Source organism: Polyodon spathula, chromosome 7 (genome assembly GCF_017654505.1).
Source record: "Polyodon spathula isolate WHYD16114869_AA chromosome 7, ASM1765450v1, whole genome shotgun sequence".
NCBI lineage: Eukaryota > Metazoa > Chordata > Actinopteri > Acipenseriformes > Polyodontidae > Polyodon > Polyodon spathula.
Genome location: NC_054540.1, coordinates 41660569 through 41677920, shown reverse-complemented (window position 1 = coordinate 41677920; position 17352 = coordinate 41660569). Strand labels below are relative to the sequence as shown.

Below are 17352 nucleotides of genomic sequence, written 5' to 3'. Positions count from 1 at the left end.
CAAAGCAGCCACATTAGCATTTACATTTTTTCAACTAAAATATTCTGCACCAAAAGAATTGGTAAGGATACAGTATTACAATTTTCTGGATTATGTACAAAATTAAACATTACTGATAAAAAAAAGTCAATCTGAGACATTAAGCTTCCCATCGTTTGATGGTGGATCAGCAATATTCAGTGTTCTGGTGAATATGACAAGAGGAACCATCTGCAAAGGATCTTTCTGCTTTTCTTTTTTAGAACAGTGAAAAAGATGGCCTTGTTATTGTTCAATATGTTCAAAATGCCAGTCTGACATCTGACACCAATTCAAATGTCCTTAACAGCCATCTACAATTATTTGAACATCTCACAATGTGAAATGACAGTTTGAGGTTGTCATTTTAACTAATGTTTCCATTGTAAGAATGAAGCACTTTGAAGATCAAGACACCTCTCCGTCAACCTTCGTTATTATAAACCAGTCCAATAACGTCAACTCTTCAGTGTAAAACCTGGACAACTGGGCAAGGGTGCAGCCTGAGCAGTTTTCTCATTTTAAATGAAGAACAATCGTCAGGATGAATTAAAAACATAATCCTGGAGGTAAAGGGTCAGTATATTAAGACAGTGCCTTCATCTTTTAAAACACCCACTGGCACCTAAAAGTGATTCGGGAAAAAACAAACCTTCATAGCATCGAAGCCTTTACCAGTGCCCTGCTACTTTAATTTTAAGAGGTTTCAGGGCAGTCCTCTGCAGTGTATGAGAGGTGTTCATGGTTATTGATATGCTGCGTATTTAGGACACCAATTACCTGTAGATAAAAGTATTTTACACATTCAATGACCATATTTGAATAAACTGTGGGTTTTTATGACAATGTTTGTCCTGGGAACTAATGTGTAACACTGTAGTCCCAAGGAGCTTTTTATTTTTACATGAAACTTTATTATGAGCTGGTGGAAATATTCAGAAGATATCGGATTACTTCAAATGTATTTGGAGACAAACATTGCTCAATGTTAAAAGGTATTCCAATGTTTCTCCTTTGTTTTAAAAAAGATAATTTAGTGGTGCACTGTACCAGGTTTCATTTTTCTTTGATTCCTAACTAACAAGAGTATTTTATTAGCAATCTGAAAACCACTTACATTCTTACATTATACCTCTTATATACAGTTATTCAAAATGGATCAGTCCTGAATAAAATTAATCTCAGAGCACACTTATATATATATAAAAAAAAAAGTACAGTATTGAATTTTCAGTTGTGCACGAGTGATGTTCTTTCTCCTGGAAATTCCACTGCACTGTACATGCTCTGTCATCTGTTATTCTTAGACCAGGTTACAAAAATATGCTGTCAGATTACAAGCACAGTATTTCAGGGCTCATTTTAAACTCTTAAAAATTAGGACAGTCTGTAAAGAAACTAAAATGGTAACATGGGAGGAGATACGAAATACAAGTTAAACAAGGTTGCAACCACATTGAACAGTTTAAATAAATAATATGCCCTTACTGTAATAGTTTTAATTTAAACATGTCATATAAACAAAACTGCAGGAAAATGCCAGAAGGGCAGCGGTTATCTGTCCAGATGCTCTGCATTGTGACCAATGGCATGCCACACATGAAGCCCACCATGATGGTCAACAACTCCATGTCAAGTGAGAATGACTGCCTCAAGCAGCCACAAGAATTCAGACTATGTACCCCGAGGTGGAGAAGCAGCAGCAGCAAAATACAAACAAAAATAGCTTCACAGAGGCATCAGCAGAATTAAAACTTCTGTATACACAAATGTAAAGTATTTCAATGTTAAACATATTTAACCAATAGGAATTGCACCAATAAATGGATTGCAGAACGGTAAAATCTGTTCTATGTAAAAGATATGTTGTCACATGGAGATACTGCACAGCACAGCGTGCCTCAACTGAGTAGAGAATCCTTTGACTGAGGTGGGCAGGACAATCTAGTTTAAACATAAGGACTAAAAATCAAGACACGGCTTGCTGTGCTGTATTAAGGCATGACTTACTAAAGTTTCTAATTAAAAGGTTTATAAATTATGCTGTTATGTATCGATGAAATTGTGATACTTTCCTTATATGGGATACCCTATTGTAATAAAGTTATGTATCGTGTGCAGGAGAGTAGCATGAAAGTACAGTAAAGACAGAGTGACAGCTGCAGGACAGCAATATGCTGAATCACGCTACTTTCATGTTGCATGTACTACATGTGTCATACACATAGACAATCTATATTCTATCCTGACATGATTATCGTGATAGGCACCATATTGTGGCATTACTAATGTTATTTTCAAATTATTTTCATGTGTCCCCCTTAAACTAAGCTATTTAATTTAAATGAAGCTGTTTCAACACTTCTTAAGAAACACCCAGCTCTATGTGTGAAACCATTTTGAAAAATACAAGAACAAATAAATGCAAGTAAAATGCGCAAAACCTCCCCACAAGTTAACAGAAAAACATTTGAAATAAACAATACAGCACATTGATATTTCTTCTTGTCTGTATTAGTAATGTTAGTCAAAGACAGATGGTGTGTTTTGGGGAGCGCATGATACAGTACAGCCACCAATATTGTATAATAAGAGTATTTAAAAAGCTACCCCCATGAACAAGCCAGGGAGCTGTACAGTAACTAACACTTATCCACAAACTATCTCTGGATAAAGCAAGCACGTCCCACACGGCCTACCCACTGAAGACCTGTTTTAGATTACAGTAAAGAGACAGGCAGCCCACAGCATGGTTTTATTTGGTTTATTTTTATATTCATATTCAATATTTAAACCAACAGTTATCTTGCCACTAGATGCATTGTTGTATACACCACAGGTTTCTAGTCCTATATCAAAGCCAATAATGCAATGTTTTACATCCTGAAATGTCTAGTTTAGAATTGTCTGTTTTTTTTTTTAACTTTTTTAAATGGCCTGAAGGGCATACATCTTTTCAAATTAAGTTAAAAATGAGACAGCTTGACAACCAAGACCTGTCCTTGATACATAGTGCCAAGCCCGGCTTCACAGGTTAAAGAGCACCACCACAATCCTTACTGTTGCAGAAAGCAGTTATGAGGCTTGTTGTCAGAGATTAACAGAATCCCGGCACCAATCCTGCACCAGTGCTGCCTTGATGGAATTCTAAAAGCATCACCACTGGGTGAAGTTCAGGTCAATAAATTATACAAGGGTGAAGTTCAGTCAGTAGAGGGATTAAGAGCGAAGATTAAGAGAATAAAATATCTGCAGTTTTAGCAATGCCCGGACTGACTCCTGACTGTCAGACGAAGTCGCAGGCAAGGTGTGCATGGGTAAAACTGCACATTATATATATTTTAATTTAAGAAAGATTTTTGTGATCACAGTCAAAATAGCAAGTACAGGAAAATAAATACAAATGTAATGTATAATGGTTATATGAATACATAAACACATTTTACACTTTAAAAATGAAAGTATACCAGTTAACACTGATCAACTATTTGTGGTTTACTATACAGTACATAAAGGAAAAAAGCAAACCAGACAACGAGTTTTTACATTTTCATTGTACCCTTAACAGAGGCTACACTACAGTGAATTTGGGATTACACTAAGAACAATGGCAAGATTTAAAAACACTGCAGCTGGAGAAGAGAACAACAAGCACTAGAAAACTATTCAGTACCATCAGCCAATGAGCTTCTAGCTCTAGCGGACTTCTATCAGACAGCAGATTCCTGCTGCAATGTCACGGCATCAACTGTGAATTATTCTTCTTCCGTTTCCTTTCTTAAGAGTGTGTAGCGACTATTCAAACAGAAAAGCTAAATAACTGGACATCTGCCAATCAGGGAACGCAAGTAGTTTGATATCCACACCATTTATATTAAACAATGTATTTATGTTTTAAAACAGCAAAAAAAAAAAATTACTGTTGTCTGAACTTCCAACATGACATCCTTGAGAGCACACAGCCTTAGCCCACTGCGCCACTGGGCTGTTGTTGAAATGCTTCATTTTTTTAAGCTTACATCCATGCCTGACCAGCTTTGGCTGAAAACCTGAAGGTTCTGCTCAATTCCAGAAATGCTCTATTTCCTGTTTGAAAATATCTGGTTTCCTGTTTGGTAGAATGTAGTTCCACATTTAATTAAAAATAAAGGAATAATTTATTATAATTTATCCCCCATCGTGTTGCCGATTGCAGATGAAAAGATGTCATGCTAGAAGTATCAGAAACAAAATTCTAGAACTTGAAGCTACTGCACTAACAGGTAACTATGATGTGATAGGTGTTACAGAAACGTGGTTATCTGAGAGTGATGGGGACGAATATAATATTTGTGGGTATACACTGTATAGGAAAGACAGGCAGGGCAGACGAGGAGGAGGGGTAGCGCTATACATAAGAAACAGTCTTGAAGCCCAGGTGTTAAACCTGGACAAAGAAAATAAAACCGAATCAATATGGGTCAGAATAACAGACAAAAATTCAAAAGGCATAACAATAGGAGCATGCTATAGACCGCCAGATTCAGACGGTGAGCACAATAATCTGTTATACAATGACATTAGAAATGTGTGTAGCAAAGGAGAAGCCATACTAATGGGGGATTTCAACTTCCCCCAAATAAAATGGGAAAACCCGGTGGGTAGCGCGAAGGATGAAATAGAAATGGTGGAAATGACAAATGACTGCTTCCTAACACAATTTGTGAAGGCACCCACTAGAGGGGAGGCATGCCTTGATTTAGTCTTTTCAAATAACGAAGATAGAATAACTAAAACAGAGGTCAGAGAACCACTGGCAAACTCAGACCACAACATGGTCTCATTTGAAGTGTTTTTTAAATCCTCAAAAGTAAAGACTAAAGCTAAGGTTTACAATTTTAGAAAAGCAAACTATGAAGGTATGAAACAGAGACTAACAGAAGTAGATTGGAGTAAAATAGAGAAAACACCCACAGAAGAAGGATGGTTGTTCTTCAAAAATGTAGTACTAGAGGCGCAAAACAATTATATCCCTAAAGTAGACAAATCTAAATGTAAAACTAAATTGCCAAAATGGTTTAATAGATCAATTAAAAAAAATATTCAGCGAAAAAAGGCACTTTACAGAGCATTAAAAAAGGACCAAAAAGAAAGTACACAGAAAGAGTACACAGAACTGCAAATGCAAGTCAAAAAGGAAGTTAGAAAGGCCAAGAGAGAAATAGAAATGAACATTGCTAAGGGAGCTAAAACCAATTCCAAAATGTTTTTCCAATATTACAACAGCAAGAGAACATTCAAAGAGGAGATTAAATGTTTAAGAGATACAAATGGCAAAATCGTAGAGGAAGAAAAAAAAATAGCAAATATATTAAATGATTACTTTTCACAAGTTTTTACAAAGGAAGATACTGACAACATGCCCCACATGTCATCCAGTTCCTATCCAGTTTTAAATAACTTTAGCATAACTGAGGCAGAAGTGTTAAAGGGACTAGGAGCTCTTAAAATAAACAAATCCCCTGGGCCGGATGAGATCCTCCCAGTAGTACTCAAAGAAATGAAAGAAGTAATTTACAAACCGCTAACCAAAATCATGCAGCAGTCTCTTGACACAGGGGTGGTACCGACAGACTGGAAAATTGCAAACGTAATACCGATCCACAAAAAGGGAAACAAAACTGAACCAGGTAACTACAGACCAGTAAGCCTGACTTCTATTATATGCAAACTTATGGAAACTATAATAAGAGCCAAAATGGAAAATTACCTATATGGTAACAGGGTACTGGGAGACAGTCAACATGGTTTTAGGAAAGGGAGATCGTGTCTAACTAACTTGCTTGATTTTTTTGAGGATGCAACATCGATAATGGATAATTGCAAAGCATATGACATGGTTTATTTAGATTTCCAGAAAGCTTTTGACAAAGTCCCGCACAAAAGATTAATTCTCAAACTGAACGCAGTAGGGATTCAAGGAAACACATGTACATGGATTAGGGAGTGGTTAACATGTAGAAAACAGAAAGTACTGATTAGAGGAAAAACCTCAGAATGGAGTGTGGTAACCAGCGGTGTACCACAGGGATCAGTATTAGGTCCTCTGCTATTCCTAATCTACATTAATGATTTAGATTCTGGTATAGTAAGCAAACTTGTTAAATTTGCAGACGACACAAAAGTAGGAGGAGTGGCAAACACTGTTGCAGCAGCAAAGGTCATTCAAAATGATCTAGACAAGATTCAGAACTGGGCAGATACATGGCAAATGACATTTAATAGAGAAAAGTGTAAGGTACTGCACGCAGGAAATAAAAATGTACATTATAAATATCATATGGGAGATACTGAAATTGGAGAAGGAATCTATGAAAAAGACCTAGGAGTTTTTGTTGACTCAGAAATGTCTTCATCTAGGCAATGTGGGGAAGCTATAAAAAAGGCTAACAAGATACTCGGATACATTGTGAAAAGTGTTGAATTTAAATCAAGGGAAGTAATGTTAAAACTGTACAATGCACTTGTAAGACCTCATCTTGAATATTGTGTGCAGTTCTGGTCACCTCGCTATAAAAAAGATATTGCTGCTCTAGAAAGAGTGCAAAGAAGAGCGACCAGAATTATTCCGGGCTTAAAAGGCATGTCATATGCAGACAGGCTAAAAGAATTGAACCTGTTCAGTCTTGAACAAAGAAGACTACGTGGCGACCTAATTCAAGCATTCAAAATTCTAAAAGGTATTGACAGTGTCGACGCAAGGGACTTTTTCAGCCTGAAAAAAGAAACAAGGACCAGGGGTCACAAATGGAGTTTAGAAAAAGGGGCATTCAGAACAGAAAATAGGAGACACTTTTTTACACAGAGAATTGTGAGGGTCTGGAATCAACTCCCCAGTAATGTTGTTGAAGCTGACACCCTGGGATCCTTCAAGAAGCTGCTTGATGAGATTTTGGGATCAATAAGCTACTAACAACCAAACGAGCAAGATGGGCCGAATGGCCTCCTCTCGTTTGTAAACTTTCTTATGTTCTTATGTTCTTATGTACATTCAGAAAGGAATAACATTTAATTGTCCTTATTAATTGTATATCTTGACCCAAGTAAAAAAACATCCTCAGCTATGACCAGCAAAATTGTATGAACAATCCTTAATTTAAGAGTGCAGAAAATATAAACCATGTTCACAGCGTGTATGGTGCATAATCGTAGAACTGTCTAAGAACAGTAACCGCAGACAGATGGACAGACACACGGATGACGTTTCTCACATTTTTATATGGCACAAATGCAGCTCCACAAATCGGGAATATATATATATATATATATATATATATATATATATATATATATATATATATATAATATATATATGAAGAGTTTAGATGCAAAACACGATATAGGCCATTCGCAACAAAACTAAGCCTGATTTCACAGTGCCTACTTTCTGATATTCAATGTCCTTTGTCCTGAAAACACGTTATACACCATGTTACATACAACTCAAAAGAGCATTTCTTTCCATAACACACTATACAGACGGGCTTCTAATTTCGCAAAATCCGACATATCCACTGAGCCAATCGGAGTGCAGTATCACAGTCGTGTGACCCTAATAGCAGCGCCCAGGAGATATAATACCATATTTAGTCTTGTAAATTGTGATTTTATGATTAAATGATGATTAAAAAACAAAAAAAATGCAACAAAGTCAATTTTCTAACGGGTGTAGCAATGGTGAATAAGCATTCACAAATAATGCTTAGACAACAGTCACTCGATTAGAACTGTGAAACCTCCCTTCATCTCCCTTGTAATGCCAACCCCACTTAATGGTGTTTTACAATTGTGTTCTCCCTTATAAAAAGTCTCCCAGCTTTCTTGAAAAGATCTGCAGTTCTTTTGTTTTTCTTTTGTATGTGTTTTGCTCTCGTTAGTATCTATACTAGATAAATCAATCATATATATCAATCAAAATTAATAAAGTACCACATCAATCACATTGAATACAAAAGAAAAATAAAAGCTTTAAATAAAAAAAAATGCAATTCTCAAGTCTGTAAAACATAAAAGTGCCTAATTGTGGTTTGAAACTGGAAAATGAATGGTTACCATGCACAGACATGATGGAAAATACTGTAAAGTGACTGTATCTGTATTTGTCACAGTTTTTTTATAACTCTTTTGTTCCAAATCCATGGCCAAACATATATTTAAGAAAAATTAAACTGTGCTCAGTTCTTCTCAGTGCTGTAAAGGAGCGGCCGCAAACGTCCGCTCAAATAACTACACTGCTCCACTCCCCCGCTACATATACAATTGGCTTGTTCCGCTACACACACACTCTGGGTGTTCCTACGCATGAGACTGACAGCTGAGGCCTCTGGCACGAGCAGGGGGGCATGGCCACTGCACAGCGTGTTCTTTGGGTGTATGTGTGTGTGTGTGTCTTTTCTTACTGTGGGTGCTACTAGAAAATGGGTGCATGCAAATGAAGTCAAACCATAGCCAAGAAAGGCAAAGGACATGGATATGGCCTTTTATGAAGAGACTGAATGCTTCCCAAATGCCTTACATTGGCCTAAGTTCATAACACCTCTATAACAAGGAGAATAATGTTTTTTCAGCATTATAATGTGTTAGTATACTACCCTTTAGCACTGGCATGCATATGTACCTTTTTAACCATTCATAACATTGTATTTTTGTACCTACATAAATATCAAAATATTAATACCTACCAAAATGGACATATTGTTTACACCACTCATGGATGTACATTTGCAACTAAAAGAATACAATGTTTACACTTTCAATGCTGTCCAAAAGTCCCTTCTACCATTATAAAATCTTTTCTCATTGCTCTTATATTACTGTACTTATTACTCTCGTCTGTCTGTCTATTTACAATACACATTCTCGAATAGCTTTCCCTCGCTTTACTCATTATTTGATCAAGTAAAAAAAGAAGTGATATCTATAACAAAAACATTGTCAATGCAAACAAACAAGTTAGAAAAACACAACAGCTGTTTAAAGTGATGATATCAAACACAAAAGCCCAAGTTAGGAGAAGCAATTGGGGCAACCTTGTCAAACATCAAGCAAATTGGAAAGGTACTGGGGCCCAACATTTACACAATTGTTGCTTCTAACTTAGCTTCTTTTTTTTCATTTTGTTATAGATAATATATGCAGTGCATATGGCTTCTGTTTCAGGAATCCAGGAAAATAGGCCAGTGTGCCAAAAAACAGAAAACTAATTTACAAACCATTTTTTAAAAACATAACTATGAACTAATCCTAACTTTCCCGCTGTACGTCATATTTGTTGCACTCTGAGACTGCATACTGAAGTGCTGTGTTGGTACTCATTCCCAAGACATTGCAAATCTTTTACAAATCAGGTTTTTACAACTAAGCAACCAATAAGCCAAAAGGAAAGGGCTGAAATCAATAAATAATAAAGAAAGTAATTCTGTCATCTGGCTCCATTATGACAGTGAAAAAAAAAAGGAATGTTCTGCCTTGTTTGGAATCAGTCTACCAGACTTGAAGATAAAACGGCAGCTTTATTTATTGCAAATTCGCTATTTCGTTTACATCATATCAAGTCTCACAGTATGAGGTCTCAATCGACACCCAGATACGCAATCAAATTGTCTACATTTTTTATTTGGGATCCAATGTGTTCAGGTCAACACATGCCTCTTCACAATCTCTACGATCCCAGCTAACTTTTTTATTTGGGATCCAATGTGTTCAGGTCAAAAATGCCATTCACAATCTTTCCTACAGAAGCAACAACTCTCCGAGAAGGATTGTTATTATTTTGTATTATGAATATTGTTTTAACCCTCTGCGGTCCTATGTCGGACCAGGTCCTACATCTACAATGTTCCCTTTCCAGTCCGATGTCGGACCACGTAAAGCACAGGTCTCTAGTCGTTTTTTTCTCTGGAAAAAGCAGAGAAAACCTTTCAATGGCAGAGTGAGACCGAGTGACACAACCAGACTGCATAACAGTGTAAGCTGGTAAAGTTTAGTCGGGTTCACAAAGTGTTCAAACAATGTCCAAGACAAGATTTCTTCATTCAATACCCTATTTCCTTAGGCACAAGTTTTTCGTTTGTTTGCTGAATTAAAATACAGAACGCAATGAGCAGCAACGTCACAGCGCATCTCTATTTCTATTCGTATCTCAATTAAAGCAACAGTAGCATAATATTGTGCAAACCAACAAATATTTTTTTGCTGTAGTGTATTCAGAATATCACCTATCATATAGCATCCTAAATATACTACATCTGTTTAATTCTAACAAATAATATTTATAAATTTATCTTAACAATTTAAATATATGTAAATAAAAACAACAGAAAATACATTCCAACATTAGTATAGTTTAACATTACTAATTACAACTAGCCATCAAGTATTGACATCAGATTAATCTTAGTCAAGTTACTCTGTTTATTCAATAACCTGTAAATAATTCAAAACAAGGATTCCTGGTTGTGCTTTTAATGGTCAGTTCAAATGTTGATGTTACTCCATCCATTCACAGAAAGTCAACAATAAATAACAAAAATAACTCCTTTCCAATTCAAAGTATCTTGTCTGCATTGTTCTACTTAACATTTAGTATTTCTTTATATTCATCATAATGTTAAATTACCGTCCTAATTTCAATGTTACCCAAGTCTGGATTACTTCTTTATGCACTTGCTATATACATTATTTTATTTCAGGTCACACATTCAAAGTCTGCTGGTGCCATGCACCCAGAAGCTGTTTCATGACTGGCTAACAACAGCTGCAGAAGCTGCTGTGTTCAGTCATTACAGTTGAACTCATGCAGGGATCTGTTAACATTAGCTAAAAACAAGACAATAAAATTGGCAACATTTTCAAACAGAATATGATTACTGTAGAATGTTGCTGTTACTAGCTGACCCACGGATCCCTAATTAGAATTATTATAATTCAGTTTTTGCGTGCTGTGACCATATGGTAATAGCTCGGTTGCATGTTTGCTTGTGAAAAAATTTGTATCTGTACACATACATTTTCAAATCGTAATAGTATTTTCATTTTCTGACAAGCACACAAACGTGTGCATGTTAAATGGCTGAAGTAAAATATATTGAAAGGCTTTGTTTAGCCACTTTCTTTTGAGATGTGAGCTCTCTTTGGTTACCACATACAGTTAGAAACATACTAAAAATAAAAACCATCATGAAAAAATATATAAATGTATTGGGCAAGATAAAATTGCATCCAGCCTAGTAAAATCACTAGCTCAGTGATCCAAGGGTCCAGTAGTTAAAAATCTAAACTTAGAGCCCTGGAATCAAATTAAAAATCAATCTGCAAAAGTGCCGGCTTTTTCATTGTGACTTGATGTAATGAAAGCTCAGTTCACATCTATTGGACAGCAAATACTAAACAAACATACAGTTGGTCCAATTTAATTTTATTACCCACCAAAACCAGCCAATCAATACTTTGCACTGATGAAAGCAACCAATCCTGTACCCACTGAACTGCCGAATCAGCCAATCAACTACAACAAACCAAGACATGGACAGTTCAGTAATATTGCTCATTTCAGATATCTGGCACTGTCCAGATAAACTGCATGTAACGCGGACAATATCTTGCACTGTCCAGTTAAACTGCAAGTAACTTGGACAAGGAAAAAGTTATTTGTTTATAAAGTAATTTTTTTTTCTCTTGTTCTGTATGTTACCTTTTCTGCACATTTTCAGGACTTCTCTCAATGGAAGGGTAACTGACAAATCATTGCAAGTTCAATCAAGGTTTTAAACGGTTCATTTTTTTTGTTGTTGTTTTTTTTAAGAAAAAAACGAGAAATCATAGAGCCTTCAAAAATTTGACAGGCACTATCGGTTAATTTAAAGTGGGTTCTATTCAATTTACTTACTTTTAAAGATGCAATTTACACAAACTCACACACATCGTTTGCTGTATTTGTCTTTTTAAGGTCCCTTTCTTTTAATGATTGAAACACTGAATGCAGTAGGGATTAAAGGAAACACATGTACATGGATTAGGGAGTGGTTAACATGATTAATGATTAATGATTTAGATTCTGGTATAGTAAGCAAACTTGTTAAATTTGCAGACCACACAAAAATAGGAGGCGTGGCAAACACTGTTGCAGCAGCAAAGGTCATTCAAAATGATCTAGACAAGATTCAGAACTGGGCAGACACATGGCAAATGACATTTAATAAAGAAAAGTGTAAGGTACTGCACGCAGGAAATAAAAATGTGCATTATAAATATCATATGGGAGATACTGAAATTGGAGAAGGAATCTATGAAAAAGACCTAGGAGTTTTTGTTGACTGAGAAATGTCTTCATCTAGACAATGTGGGGAAGCTATAAAAAAGCCCAACAAGATGCTCAGATACATTACGAAAAGTGTTGAATTTAAATCAAGGGAAGTAATGTTAAAACTGCACAATGCATTAGTAAGACCTCATCTTGAATATTGTGTTCAGTTCTGGTCACCTCGCTATAAAAAAGATATTGCTGCTCTAGAAACAGTGCAAAGTAGAGTGACTAGAATTATTCCGGGTTTAAAAAGCATGTCATATGCAGACAGGCTAAAAGAACTGAATCTGTTCAGTCTTGAACAAAGAAGACTACCCGGCGACCTAATTCAAGCATTCAAAATTCTAAAAGCTATTGACAATATCGACCCATTGACCTGAAAAAAGAAACAAGGAACAGGGGTCACAAATGGAGATTAGACAAAGGTGCATTCAGAACAGAAAATAGGAGGCACTTTTTTACATAGAGAATCGTGATGGTCTGGAATCAACTCCCCAGTAATGTTGTTGAAGCTCACACCCTGGGATCCTTCAAGAAACTGCTTGATGAGATTCTGGGATCAATAAGCTACTAACAACCAAATGAGCAAGATGGGCCGAATGGCCTCCTCTCGTTTGTAAACTTTCTTATGTTCTTATATTCTAATATTTAGGTCTGCAACTGTTAAGATCAATTGAATAGACCCCAGTAGGTTTATGGTCCTATCAAAGTCTATTTTGGAATAGCTTCTCATGATTAATTCAGATTCAATACAGTAAAATAACCCCTAAATGATGAATTCCTCTAGTACTCACACTTGCTGTGCTCAGCTTTGCCCACAATGCAGGTAAAGTGCAGTAGCTGTGTGTCACTTCTAGAAATGTAAGCTTCTCATGATAATAGGACAGAGATAGACTAAGGGAACACAGTCACACCCATCAAGGTATCTTGTGTCTTTGCAATTCAGGGCTACAGTAAAACTGACGCTGCAAAACTATTACCTGCTCAATCAAGGACACATCTGTACATTTCATAACAAATAAATGCATTTACTGACTAGGGGACGGACTACACAAGGTAATGTACTGTCTTGGATCAGGCACACACAGGTGTAAAAAAAGTGTATGTATCAAAATATATAACTGGTGAGCAATGGGCATCAATGGTCTCATCGAGTTGATATTTCCAGACATGATCATTAAGATCAGCAACAGATGAACCCCAGCCCAAGCTGTCAAACTGAAAAGAATTCCAATCGTACCTCATATAGCTGCTCACTAGAGAAAAATACTGCAAGGTGCAGTGTGTGATAAATGAGAATGCCCTCCCTCGGTGTGGGACACATGGATAAACCCCTGTGGCTTAGCCCTCAGGGTTTATGTAGCACTCCACCTCTCGGGTGGTCATTACATTCACATATCACACACTACCCCTTGCATTATTCTCTGTATGTTCTATGTTATTATGGCAACAAACCCCTAAACTGGAAAAAAAAATCCTGATATTAGTTCAGTTCATGAATGTGACTAATATTTTTCAGATTGGACTCCTTCCTACGTCATCACCTTCTTCTGTACGCAGTGCCTGCCTGGGCCAATTAATGTCAACAGCAGCCGTATTTATCACTAATTACAACAAGCACTGTAAAGCAGACACTAATAGGCTGCATTCCAAGAAAGAAATGAACCAATCGGGAAAAAAAAAGGTTTACACCAATGACAGAAGAATTTAAAAATGCTTTTTTTTTTTTTTTTTTTTTTAATAAGAGCTTGAGAAAGACAATACAAGAAGAAAAACACTCACAATGTCGTATTAAAACTCACAATGTTGTATTTGCATCAGTGACAGAAGAGAGAGAATTTCACCAAATACCTGAAAAAGACCTGGACAAACACCTTTTGAATTTCATCTTCAGTAAAAATAAATAAGTAAATAAATAAATAAAAATGGGGAGGACTTTGAACCAAGTTCTCTCCAAAGCATTTTTCGACTGTTGCCTGCACATAAATAATGAATGCAGCTTTTTTTCAGACAGCCCTCACAAAAGACACTCTCAACCAAACAAAAACTGCTAAACAAAGAAGGTAAAGGTAACCAGGTTTAAGAAACATAGAATATATAAAATAATAATATGGGTCAGAATATACTGCCACACAAATATATGTCTCTCGTTGGTTTTGAGCTGGTAATACATGAGAGCTCAAAACCAACTCGAGCTATATTATTGTGTGGTAATATATTCTGATCCATACATTATTTTATTTATATTAGAGATATAGATTAAGATACATATACACAACATCTATACTTAACATTACCCCTTATCCTTGTTTACCATTTTAAAAAATCAAATCAGCTCCAGGATAAAAGATGCAAGTGTCCATATACTTATTTTACATCATAATCAACAACAAAGCTACTGTAGCTGGTTGTGAATGGTTGCCTATAAAACATCCTTTACTCACTCAACATTTCATTACCTTGGACCACCTAGAATTCAAAGCCTCTTTCTCACAAAGGAATCCATCCAAATAAACAGTACAGTAATAAAACACTATCCTTCAGGAAGCAGAAAGAAAGATGCCACCTAGTGGCCAACATACTGTCAGATTGAAAGACGACACTATAGCAGCTCCATCTTTAATATTATTCCTTAATGAATATCACACATTAGCGTGCACTTGATATGCGCACATGGCCCTTGGTTCAACCCTACAGCCATTATAACCAACTAGGAATGCCACCTAACAGCTGCAGTGCTTAAACAAGAACTGTGAATATTTATCAATATCAGTGGAAACCCATTTCATATTTCAGCTAAGTGGAATCTAAACTGTAATAAAACAGAACAATGAAAATAATAATGCAATTAAAAGTCATATGGTAAAATATGCTCTCTCATAAGAAAACATTTTGGTAAATAAATGGTTTGGTTTTAAAATAAATATTTTATAAAACAAACTGAAGTACAATACAGTAATTACCACATAACCTGTAAAGGAGTAGGAGTCACGAAACAATGCAAACTCTTAAAACTGGGCAGAATGGGTTATAATTTCAATATAATAATGCAGAACCTAATTCTAGAAAAGTCTAGAAAATGCTGGATTGTAGGTGAACATTCTTCGAGAGTATAAAAGGGTTAGGCATAGGATGATTGCTATCATTACCAATAAGTCAATATGGGGAAAAAGTAAAGGGCTATCTCTTAGGCAGAAAATGATTTACTGTCATAAAGCTGGAGAGGGAAACAATAAGATTTCCAAGCATTTCAGTATCCCGATTACAACTATTATTTCTATTAAAGAAGTACAAGACTCATGGTATTGTCACAACACTCCCTCGGTCTGGAAAAGGAAGGTTCTTTCAACAAGAACAAGTAGAAGAATTGTGAGGAAGGTTAAAACAATCTGAGATTGACTGCCAAAGACATTCAAAGTGAACTGGCTGCAAGTGGGGCTGGTGTTTCCATTTCAACCATAGGTGGAGTGTTGCATGATGAAGGTCTCAATAGTTGCACCAAACGAGCAAGATGGGCTAAATGGCCTCCTCTCGTTCGTAAACTTTCTTATGTTCTTATGAAAATGCCACTCTTAGGGAAACGTCACAAGGACAATCGCAGTTTGCAAAACAGCATCTGAATGATGGATACGAGTTCTGGTTTTGTGGAGTGACAAACAAAAATCAAGCTGTTTGGTGATAGTCATTACGTTTGGAGAAAGTCTGGTGAGGCATACAAAGAAAAGAACACCATACCTACTATCAAGCATGGAGGTGGTAATATCCTTCTGAGGGACTGTTTTTCCTCTAATGACACAGGAAATTTAGTTTTGGTAAAATGGATTCCATAGCATACTGAACCAAAAGATATTGGCCAATCAATCTGAAACCCTCCGCTACAAAACTTGGTTTAAAACGCAACTAGACAGTCCAACACAATAATGATCCAAAGCACACATCAAAAGAATGGTCAAAAATCACTAAAGAATTACGCCAAAAGCTCATTGACAAATATCCTAATTGTTTAAAAGAGATTATTATTGCTAAAGGTGCCTCAACTAGCTAGCTACTAATTAAATTCTCAGGGTATGAATACTTTTGAATTCGCATTCTTTGGAGTTTTGCCAAACAAAATTAAAATAAATAATTATAACTGTAATTCTATTTCTTGTAACCTTTTTTTTTTTTTTCCCTCATCCACAAAAGCAAAACTTTTGCTACAAAGGATTTTTCTTCAGATGAGGAACAGTTTTTTTTTTATAAAGACACTGCAAAGAGCTTGTAACTCAGGCATTTTTTTGTATTGAACATTTTTAATATTATAGTGCTACTTTGGATGATACGTTAATTTATTATTTCGTGTTGTGTTTCCACACTGGACACTCCAATTTCTTACTTGCAAAGATTATGTAAAGCTATTTATTTTAGTGCACCGAAAATGTCACAATTATACAGTGCTCCCTCGCTACAAGTTTCTTGGTTATAACGTGCCTCAGATATAACGCTTCTACAGCAATTCCCTTTACTAGTGATTTGTGCAATATTTCAACAGTACATACAGTACCGGTGTTGTTCAAACTATAAACAACTTCTCAGTCAAACTTCTGTTTCTCCCTTTTGATACTGTATCTGATCTGAAGAAAAGTTGTGCTGGCAATTTATAATACAGACATCTTATTCAGCATTTGTTTTAAATAAACATTAGGGGCCCGATCTTTGATCTTCATGCAATCCCCTCACTAAATTTGTGCCTCGCAAAAAAATAATAGTGCTTTGGCACAAAATGAGACATATTCCAAAACGGCACAAAGCAGTTGCGAGACACTGGAACAGCAGTTTTTTGAGCAATTTGCAAATCTGTTTGTGCCTCGCAAAACCATCTGTGCATTCACTACCAATATAGCGACTGCATACAACAGCTAAGCGAGAATACAAAATGATGGACAGTCACCATTAGTAATGTGACAAGCTGCTATCATTGCTATAGCCACTGTATGAACCAATATGACAGC

General features: G+C 36.1%; 1 protein-coding gene across 4 annotated transcripts in view; it reads right to left on the bottom strand.

Moving 5' to 3' along the window:
• The window catches only part of LOC121318627 (kelch-like protein 13), a 164789-nt gene that overhangs the window by 37768 nt on the left and 109669 nt on the right, over positions 1–17352 (bottom strand). The window lies entirely within an intron of this gene.